Source organism: Miniopterus schreibersii (genome assembly GCF_964146895.1).
Source record: "Miniopterus schreibersii genome assembly, chromosome: 9".
NCBI classification, from domain to species: Eukaryota; Metazoa; Chordata; class Mammalia; order Chiroptera; family Miniopteridae; genus Miniopterus; species Miniopterus schreibersii.
The window spans coordinates 16,746,681-16,755,757 of NC_138118.1; the positions used below are offsets into that span (position 1 = coordinate 16,746,681).

The 9,077-nt window shown below is 42.8% G+C and overlaps 1 long non-coding RNA gene across 1 annotated transcript in view; it reads left to right on the top strand.

Moving 5' to 3' along the window:
* Positions 1-9,077, top strand: part of LOC308561525 — an 82,097-nt gene that overhangs the window by 30,546 nt on the left and 42,474 nt on the right. The gene's annotated exons all lie outside the window — the stretch shown is intronic.

The window sequence follows — 9,077 nt, forward strand, 5'->3', positions numbered from 1 at the left end:
ACAATTCTTGCCTTTGGCACATTTGGTGATAAGCACTTAGGTGACAGTTTCCTCAACTATGTGGACTATACGTTGGTTTGAGGCTAAAGTCACTTTGGCAGTCTCAGGTATCATTTCAATTGCTCAGGAATGACCAGGATATCTGGTTGGCAGTTGGGACTGGACCCAGGTTTTGGGTTTAGAGCTTATACAATTTGGAGACTATTAAAAATAAAAAGGCTGGCCCTGGCTGGGTGGGTCTATTAGCTGGAACATCAAGCCTTACACCAAAAGATAGAGGGTTCGATTCCTGATTGGGGTGCGTATGGGAGGCAACTGATCGGTTTCTCCCTCACATCAATGTTTCTCTCTCGCTCTTTCACTTCCTCTCTAAAAATCAATGCAAACATATCCTCAGGTGAGGATAATAATAATAATAAATAAAAAGGCTGGAAGAAGGGGAGAATTGAGACTTGTTTAATGGGTACAGAGTTTCAGTTTGGAAAGATGACAAAGTCCTGGAAATGGGTGGTGATGATGGTTGTAGAACAATGTGAATGTATCCAGTGCCACTGAAGTGCAAACCTAAAAATGATTAAAATAGTACATTTTACACGGTGTATATTTTATCACAATAAAAAATGCTGGAACACAAAAAATCAGATTTTTAAAAAATCCCACAAAGTATGGCACAAAATTGGCCCTCAGAAGGGCCTGTGTGAATAAGGGATCCTGAAACTCAAGTTTTATATCTTCATGGTAAAGCTGTCCTATTTAAATCTGTGTCACTATTAAAAAGAGCTTTTTTACATAAACAGTACATGTGCTTTGTAGAACATTAGAAAATACAGACAAGTTCAAAAAACAAACAGTATATTCCTACCTCCCAGAAAACATTACTGTAACAGCTACCTGTGTGTGTACTAAAATGAGATCATATCTAAAAAGTGTTTTATAACCTGTTTTATTCAGTCACCACTCTCTACCTTTGTGTTCTGGTGCACTTTCATCTCATTTCATCTCATTTGATTTCCAGGCCATATCGAAATTTATTCAGTTAACTCCAATTATTCTTACACTTGCTTTATCCAAATCAGTATCCAATCCAGGACCACAATTCCCCTATGTTTATTTTGATCTAGTACAGTCCCTTTTTAGGACACTTACTAGTGGAAGCAATTGAGTTAGTTGTCCTCCTGAATGACCCACCTTCTGGATTTGTCTGGCTATTGCCTTGTGGTATTTATCTTGCTCCTTTAGCAACTATATTTCCCGTGAAATAAAAGTTATACCTAAAGGGCTGGTGGATTCAGATATTGTTTTTCTTTAATTAAAATAGTCAAGATTTTTTAGTATGCAGCTACTATGGGATCCCAAGGAATATCAGTAGGAAAATACTTATAAATACACATCAGAAGAAAAATAATGTCAGGAAATAGAATAAAGTCTTTGAAAAGAGCCTTTTCTGTATCCTCAAGGAAATTAAATACAATATGAGACCCTATGAAACAACAACAACAAAATCAGAGATACCAAAATTAGATGACAAGGAAAGAAACAGAAGAAAAACCCATTAAATATCTAAAAGTCACATTAGAATCCACAAGAAGCAGAGTCTACACCATAGGAAACTGAGTCAGTGACATGGATAATAGGCTTAAGATGATCGCACAGAACACAGTCAAGAAGGGCAAAGAAATAAAGTTACTGGAAGAAAAATCCAGTAGACAGGCAGAGTCCCTGATGAAGAGGGAACAAGTGGAGCTGAAAAAGTAGTCGAAAACATAAAAGAAAAAACAATTTCTGAAACAAAAGGACTCAATTTGGCAAGTTAATAGAATTTACTATATTCCAGGTAAACTGGGCAAAGAAACCACTGAGACCAGAATAAGTCTTGTAAAGTTCCTAAATCTTAGAGACAACAAAAGCACCTTACTACAAACATCCAGAGAGAGGAAGCAGACAGTCTACCAAGGAGAATTAAATGAGACTGGCCTTAGGCTCCTTTTCAGCAGTTTTAGATGGCATAAGACAATGGAACAATGTAGAAAGAATGTTGCAGAGGAAAGGATGTGACCCAATAATTCCATAAATGGCTATAGAGATTCATTCAAGGATAAAGGTAGCAAAAATAATCTTAAAACTCTACATACACGAAAATAAATAAATCTATAAGCTGATTCTTTGAAAAAGAAAAATTAGACAACCCATTAGCTAATTTAAAAATTTTAATTTTTAAAAAGGAAGACATAAAACATAAAATTTGAAGTAAGAAAACACAAGTGCAAATAACGAGGAAGTATAGGCTTCTGGATGTAGGTAGTGGTATGAAGCTATAGTCCCGGTGGTCAAAAGGCCCCAAAACACTGTGACTTAAACAAAACAGAAGTTTGATTTTCTCTTACCTACTAGTCCCAGAGCAAGCACTCCAGAGCTGGTAGTGTCTCTGTCATTCTCAACTTGTGGCTGCCATCTCTGGGCTCCAGGGTGGCTGTCCCAGCTCTTGCCATGGTGTCTGTCCCCTGGCCAGTGAGAAAGGGGAAAGGGAAGGGGGATGGCAGCACATTCCTTTTAAGGGCATGGCCCGGAAATGGCATAATCACTTTTGCTCACATCCTATTGGTTGGAATTCAGTCGCATGACCACACCCAGCTCCAAGGGCAGCTGGGAAATGTAGCTTTTAGCTGGGTGACCAGGAGCCCATCTGGGGAATTCTATCATTTATAATTTAAGGATGAAGGATATTGATGGACAATCAGCGGCCTGCGCAAAGAGGCCGCTGATTATCACAGAATTGCTCCCTCTGACGTCCACAGTAAATACAAAATAATCTTTTTTTTCTTTTTTCTGGATCTTTATGACCTCTCAGTACCCTCCTCTGCTTGTGTCAACTTCCATTCCATCCTTCACGCCTCCTTGGCCGATTAATCTTGCTTACCGCTTCTTGAACCACATCTTTGAGGCACCCCTCCCCACACTCAGCCTGTCTCTCCCCCATTCTGGATCCTTAACAAAAGGCCTCCTCCAAGCTTTAGTTGTCTTACCAGAGGAAGAGCTAGCTACCTTTGTTGGCTTTTCACAAAATTAGCAAAACCCTTAGTACTCATCTGTAGGAACAGCCTTTCCTAGTGATACTCAGGGCATCAGGATCTCTAAGAGTCTTCTTATCAAAATGGTCATTCAGCCGGGCCTGCATGGCTCAGTGGTTGAGCATCGACCTAGGATCCAAGAGATTGCGGTTTGATTCCCGGTCAGGGAGCATGCCTGGGCTGAGGGCTCAGTCCCCAGTAGGGGGCGTGCAGGAGGCAGCTGATCAATGACTCTCATCATTGATGTTTCTCTCTCTCCCTCCCTCTCCCTTCTTCTCTCTGAAATCAATAAATATATATTTAAAAAAAATAAATAAATAAACAAAAACACCCCAAAATCCCAAAATGTTCATTCAGTACATGAAACTTCTTTGGTTAAAATGTTTTAAGTTGACTACAAAAGTTATGACACATATTTAACTAAAGTAACAAATACAAAACCAACTACATTTGAAGAGGCAGTTTAACAGAAGCATCCCATTAACCATGGTCACCTCTTACCTTTACCATCTCACTTAACTCACAACCACCCTTGAAAAAGGCACTACTGTATGTTACACTGCCTTACTAGCTTCCCAGGACAAGAGGAAGCAACCTTCTTACATACAAATTAAGAACAAATAAAAGGTGTGTTCCCTACAGTACAGAATTAAAAACCAAGGGAATTTTATGAAGTTAGGATTCAGTTTTGAATTAACATCTCATCTATAAAGCATCATAGTTTCCTTCAAAATTCTTTGAAACCAGGCAACAGTATCCCTGATAACATCCATCCCCTAACATTGCCTGAGCACCCGTCATGCACCAGAAGCTGGGAACAGTGAGCAAGACAGGATTACCCCTGAGAACAGACCTTTCCTGCACCAGTTCCGATGTCGCCAGATCCCCAGGATTCAAGTCTTACCGCTCCAGCAACCCCAGGAGCGGCATGCAGGCCTCCTGTGGAAGAGTAAGAATAATCTTTTTAACAGCAAAAATTTAACTAGTCACAGACTAACAAGGAAAGAAGTTAAGTGGTGGCCAAAGAACAAAGAGAACAGAAAGTCTGGATATGGCCTGATAATGGAGAAAGCAAGCTAGTTAATATAATCATTTGTCTTCCCATAAATTAACACCCCCACCACCACCACCAAACAGAGAGAGGCAGGCTAGGGATGAGTAATCAGCTCAGGGAAAATAAGAGTAAGGAAAATCTTCAAATGCAGAGGCCCTACTGACGCCACAGCGTTGTCTCGCAGCGGCAGGAGCGCTCAGCTGGCTGGCCGGCTCTTCGGGCCGAATTGGCAAAGATTACTCTGTGAGAACAGAACACCCCCCCAACTAGGAACCTGTCAGGAGGGGGCATAGCCCAGGTTCTCACTGGACACAGTCCTTAGAGACTGGAGATGAGAAGTGAGCGGGAGGGAGGGCGGAACAAACAGGATGTCACAGTGGGACTGGGGAGAGGGGCAAGAGCCTGAGGAGTGGGCCAGGACACCGCTGGGGCTGTACTTGGGCACAAGTGATCCTGCCAGTACTTGCTTCCCTGAGAGCTAGGGAGAAGGTGTGGGCCCAGCAGAGCAAAGGAGCCTCCAGGAGCAGCCCCAGCATGAGGTGGGAGTAGGAGAAAGTGCAGAACAGCAAAAGAGGCTAAAAAGTGTCATCAAAGTCCTCAGGGCAGTGTCCAGGAGCTGGTCAATACTCCGATGTAGTGGTTCTCAACCCTGTCGGACCCAGGTGCCTTTTCATGAAAAATAATTTTTAACACCCCTTTCACAATTCTGAAATAAAATTCAGTGACTATAACCCACCTATACATATTAGAAGTCAATATGCTGCCCAACTGTATTATAAAGGGTGACGACTATAATAAAAATATATATTCCAATATGTGAGTGCTTTTGCATGACTCTATTACAAGTCATAAAATCTAATCAGAAGCTTGTACCCAGAATGCAGTAGTTACCAAAAAAAGCCCTGTAAAATTTATGGAATTGGCTAGTCAAAACAGTAAAATTTCACTATAGATTGATAAATGGGGTGACAAGTAGTCATTCCAGGTGGGATGACGTTATTATAAAATTAGTTAAAATCCCTGGGGTTAGTTGGCTTAGCTATGGGGATGGGAGATGAAAATTCAATTCATTGAAGTTCCAATTGCAATGTGGTGCCACCTGATGGCAGTTGCTTACACAGGCATGTGAAAGAATTGGGTTTGGAGGCTGCCTGGGCCCCTTGGCTTACCAATTAAGCAGGGCTGAGCCTGCAACCAAAAGGGTCGGTGATGACAACTGACAGGAATGGGTACAATGGGGACTGACCCCTCTGAGAAGAGGCCCAGATGGCATTGCCTTACTGCCCTCTGGCTTCGAGAATTACCTACCAGCTGCCCAGAGCTCATGAGAAGATGTTCTGGTCTTTACTTTTCTCATTTGTGAAGTGTCAAGTGATGGTTGTTGGCACCAATTCAACACCAACAGGAATCCTCAATTTGGGGTGTGGCCAAGAGGAAACTATTTAGTGCAATACATCACCAGTGCTTAATTGCAATACATCACGGCTGTGGAACAGTTCAACTGTGACACAGCCTGTCTGTGAGGTAGCCCTGAGGCCAGCCTCTCCAGCTGCACTGCTCTGCTCCTCTCTGGTGACATATAGCTGATGTTGCAGCTTCCCTCAGGAAGAACAGCCTCGCAAATGATGACTCCAAATCCTCACAGTTTGATTGGTCCAAAAGGCGTGATCCTGATTGGTCAGAATGAAGCTGCTCTGATTGGTTGGTGGAAGCGTTGATGGGATATAGCTGTGCAGCTCCAATTGGATGGGGAAGGCCTCAGCCCTATTGGTTGAAATAGGATCCCCCGGACTCCTTCATAAGGGCTCGCTGCAGCTCTGGCCAGTAGAGTGGCTCAGCTGGTTAGAGCAGCCTGATGTGCACCAAAAAAGGTTGTCGGGTAGATTCCTGGTCAAGGAGGCAAAGGATTAATGTTTCTCTTCTCTCTCTCCCCTCCTCTCTCTCCAAAAAATCAATAAAAACATATCCTTGGGTGAGGATTAAAAATTATATAGCCCTAGCCAGTTTGGCTCAGCCCCAGAGAGTAGGCCGGCCCATGGACTGAGGAGTCCCTGGTTCAATTCCAGCCAAGTGCTTGTACCTTGGTTGCAGGCCTGATCCCTGGGCCTGGTTGGGGCTCATGTGGGAGGCAACCAATAGATGATGTCTGTCTCTCACATTCTCTCTCCCTCTCTCTCCCTCTCTCTCTCCCTCTCCCTCCCTCCCTCCCTCCCTCCCTCCCTCCCTCCCTCCCTCCCTCCCCCCACTTCCCCTTTCTTTGAAAAGCAATGGGGGGGAAAATATCCTCAGGTGAGTATTAAAAATTATATTTATCTATATATAGGCTGGCTTAGATGGTAGAAACACAGTGCATGCAGGTAATTCATTGTAGGATTCTCCATGAAGTTTGCGTGAGAGGCCCCTGTGTAGAAATGACTGCTATGCTATGAGTTTTGTTGTTGTTGTTTTTTAATTTGAGCCCAGTTAGCCACCAGGAACTTTTTTCCATAGGTATCTTCTTTCTCTGGGTCCACGGATGTATAGTTCATAATAGCAGCTCTCTCACATAATTATGAGAATCACATTAGATTGTAGATATGGAGACACTTTTTAAAATGCAAAGCATTTACAAATGTCATGTCCTGAGTACGAGTGAGTGACAATCCAGTACTGCTAGTGGCCACATTCTTCTTCCATTTAGATATGTATGGCCCTTCAATGGCAGTGAGGGGAGGGATGGATGTGACAGAAATTCCATTCCAACTTTGTGCAAGTCATTGTGCTTAACTGGAGGCTTTAGGGGGTTTTAAAACAAATTCAGAACAAACTCTGAATATTTCTTTGTATTTCATGGACACATGGTATGTTTCCAGTTACTATTGCAACAATTAACATTCAAAAACAGTGTTTTGTTTGGGGATAATTAAAATTTTAGTGATATTTTAATTAAAAATCCGTATCTCCAATGGGGAAATGAATTGACTTATCCTAAGTTAGGCAGGAACCAGAGACAGAGCAAAAGCCACACTATCTCATCTCACAATATCCCTAGATTGTTATATGTCTAGTTGCTTCAAGTTATATCTCTTGGCCTTAGCCTTAATACCTCTAAATGTTCGTTTTAAATGCATGTTTTATGAAGCTTTACCACTTGCTGTGGTTGTTTCCTTCTTTTGAAACCATAGTCTTGATTTCTCAAGATTGACCCCTTGAGGAATTTTATTTTTTTTTAAGCATGGTGAGGGAGACTTTGTCACCATAGGTACAGGTGTAAGGGAACTTTGCAGTGAGGGAGAGAGACTGGGCTCAACTCCGATCACAGCATGGACAAGTGGGAATTTACAGCTAAGGAGCAGGGTGGGGGCCAGTGGATGGAAAACAACTAAGAGGAAATATCAGGGGTAAAGGGGATTCTGGCTAAAGTGACCTAACAGGATCCTCGCTGAAGATGAGACCCCTTATGACCTGTGGTTCTGAAAGGTTATTAGTTAATCCCTTGGCACCCCCAAGATACAGGTCAGGACCCCCATTTCTGCATATTCAGTGTCCCCAGGTTCTCTGCCACCTGTACCCACTCACTGTCTCATCAACACCACTAGAGTCTTAATTGAGCAGCTTATTATTTTTCTTAAGACTTACAAGAACATTCATGAAGTTTTAATCTCACCCCATCAAACATTTTAAGTGGGTTCATCTTGGTATTACTCCTTAAGGAAATTTTCTCTGAATTCCATTTCAGAAACTTTAAGATGCATTTCTACATTATTGGGGGGGATTGTTTTTGCAAATGTCACGTCCTGGTGGGCTCTAATTGACTCTGGATAACAATCTTCTGTTTCTTTTCTCTTTTAAATGATCTATTGGCCATTAAAAGGTTTACCAATCCCTTATGTGGTGGTATTTTCATCTAAGAAATAGTCTGGAAAATTAATTTCAGGGATAAGTGCATTTAGCAAAGGCTATAGTTTCTTCCCCTGTATGGGGGGGACAGTGTGGGGCAACCTCAGCTGGCTGTGGTAGACATTATTTATTTAACAGCCTTTGAGTGGGCGTCTGTAGGATCCAGGCACTGGAGGATACACACAAAAATAAGACGTCATGGGTGCGATGGTTGCCAACACAGCATCCCCTTTCCTGGGAACAGCACCACAGCAATTGGACTTCATGGTTGTAAACATAGGAAGTGACAGGCCAACCTGAGCCAAAGGGAATTCATTGAAAGACTATTGGGGGGTCTTGACAACAACTAGAAGTTAAGGGAACCGGGCTTGGGGGATAGGCAGGCCCCAAAAGAGAAGCAATAAGCTGGGTGGAAGCCCAGCAACTGTCACATAGCCAGAGCCACCTATCACACCTTTGTGGAGGTGAGTGACATCTCTGCTCACTCAAGATATAAATTTCAAGAAGGAGCATCCAGTTAGCTAAGTCCATACAATGAATGGACCTGGAGGGTAACAGGAGGGGATGGTTAGTGAAACTAGGAAAGAGAGTTGACTAGAAGAGACCGCCACGAGAGGAGCAGTTTCCCTCTGTTAAGGGACACAGCCAGCCTTATGCAACTACAAGGGAGGGAATAATTGTCTGGATTCCTTTTTCTCTCTCCCTCTGACCTCCTGTCTGTACACGTCACTGGCCAAACCCACCTGGAAGCCATTAGCCTCTTCTAAGTTTAGCTTTTGGACGTCTCGCACCAGCAACAACAATGCTCAGCTTATTTGATTAGAACATGCCAAAAGAAAATTGTATTTTATTTTATTTTATTTATTTTATCCTCACTTGAGGATATTTTTTTCCATTGCTTTTCAGAGAAAGCGGAAGGGGGAGAGAAAGAGAGAGAGAGGGAGAAACATTGATGTGAGAGAGACACATCAGTTGGTTGCCTCCAGCATGCACCCTGACCAGGGCCGGGGATGGAGCCTGCAACTGAGGTACATGCGCTTGGCCAGAATCGAACCTGGGACCATTCAGTCCACGGG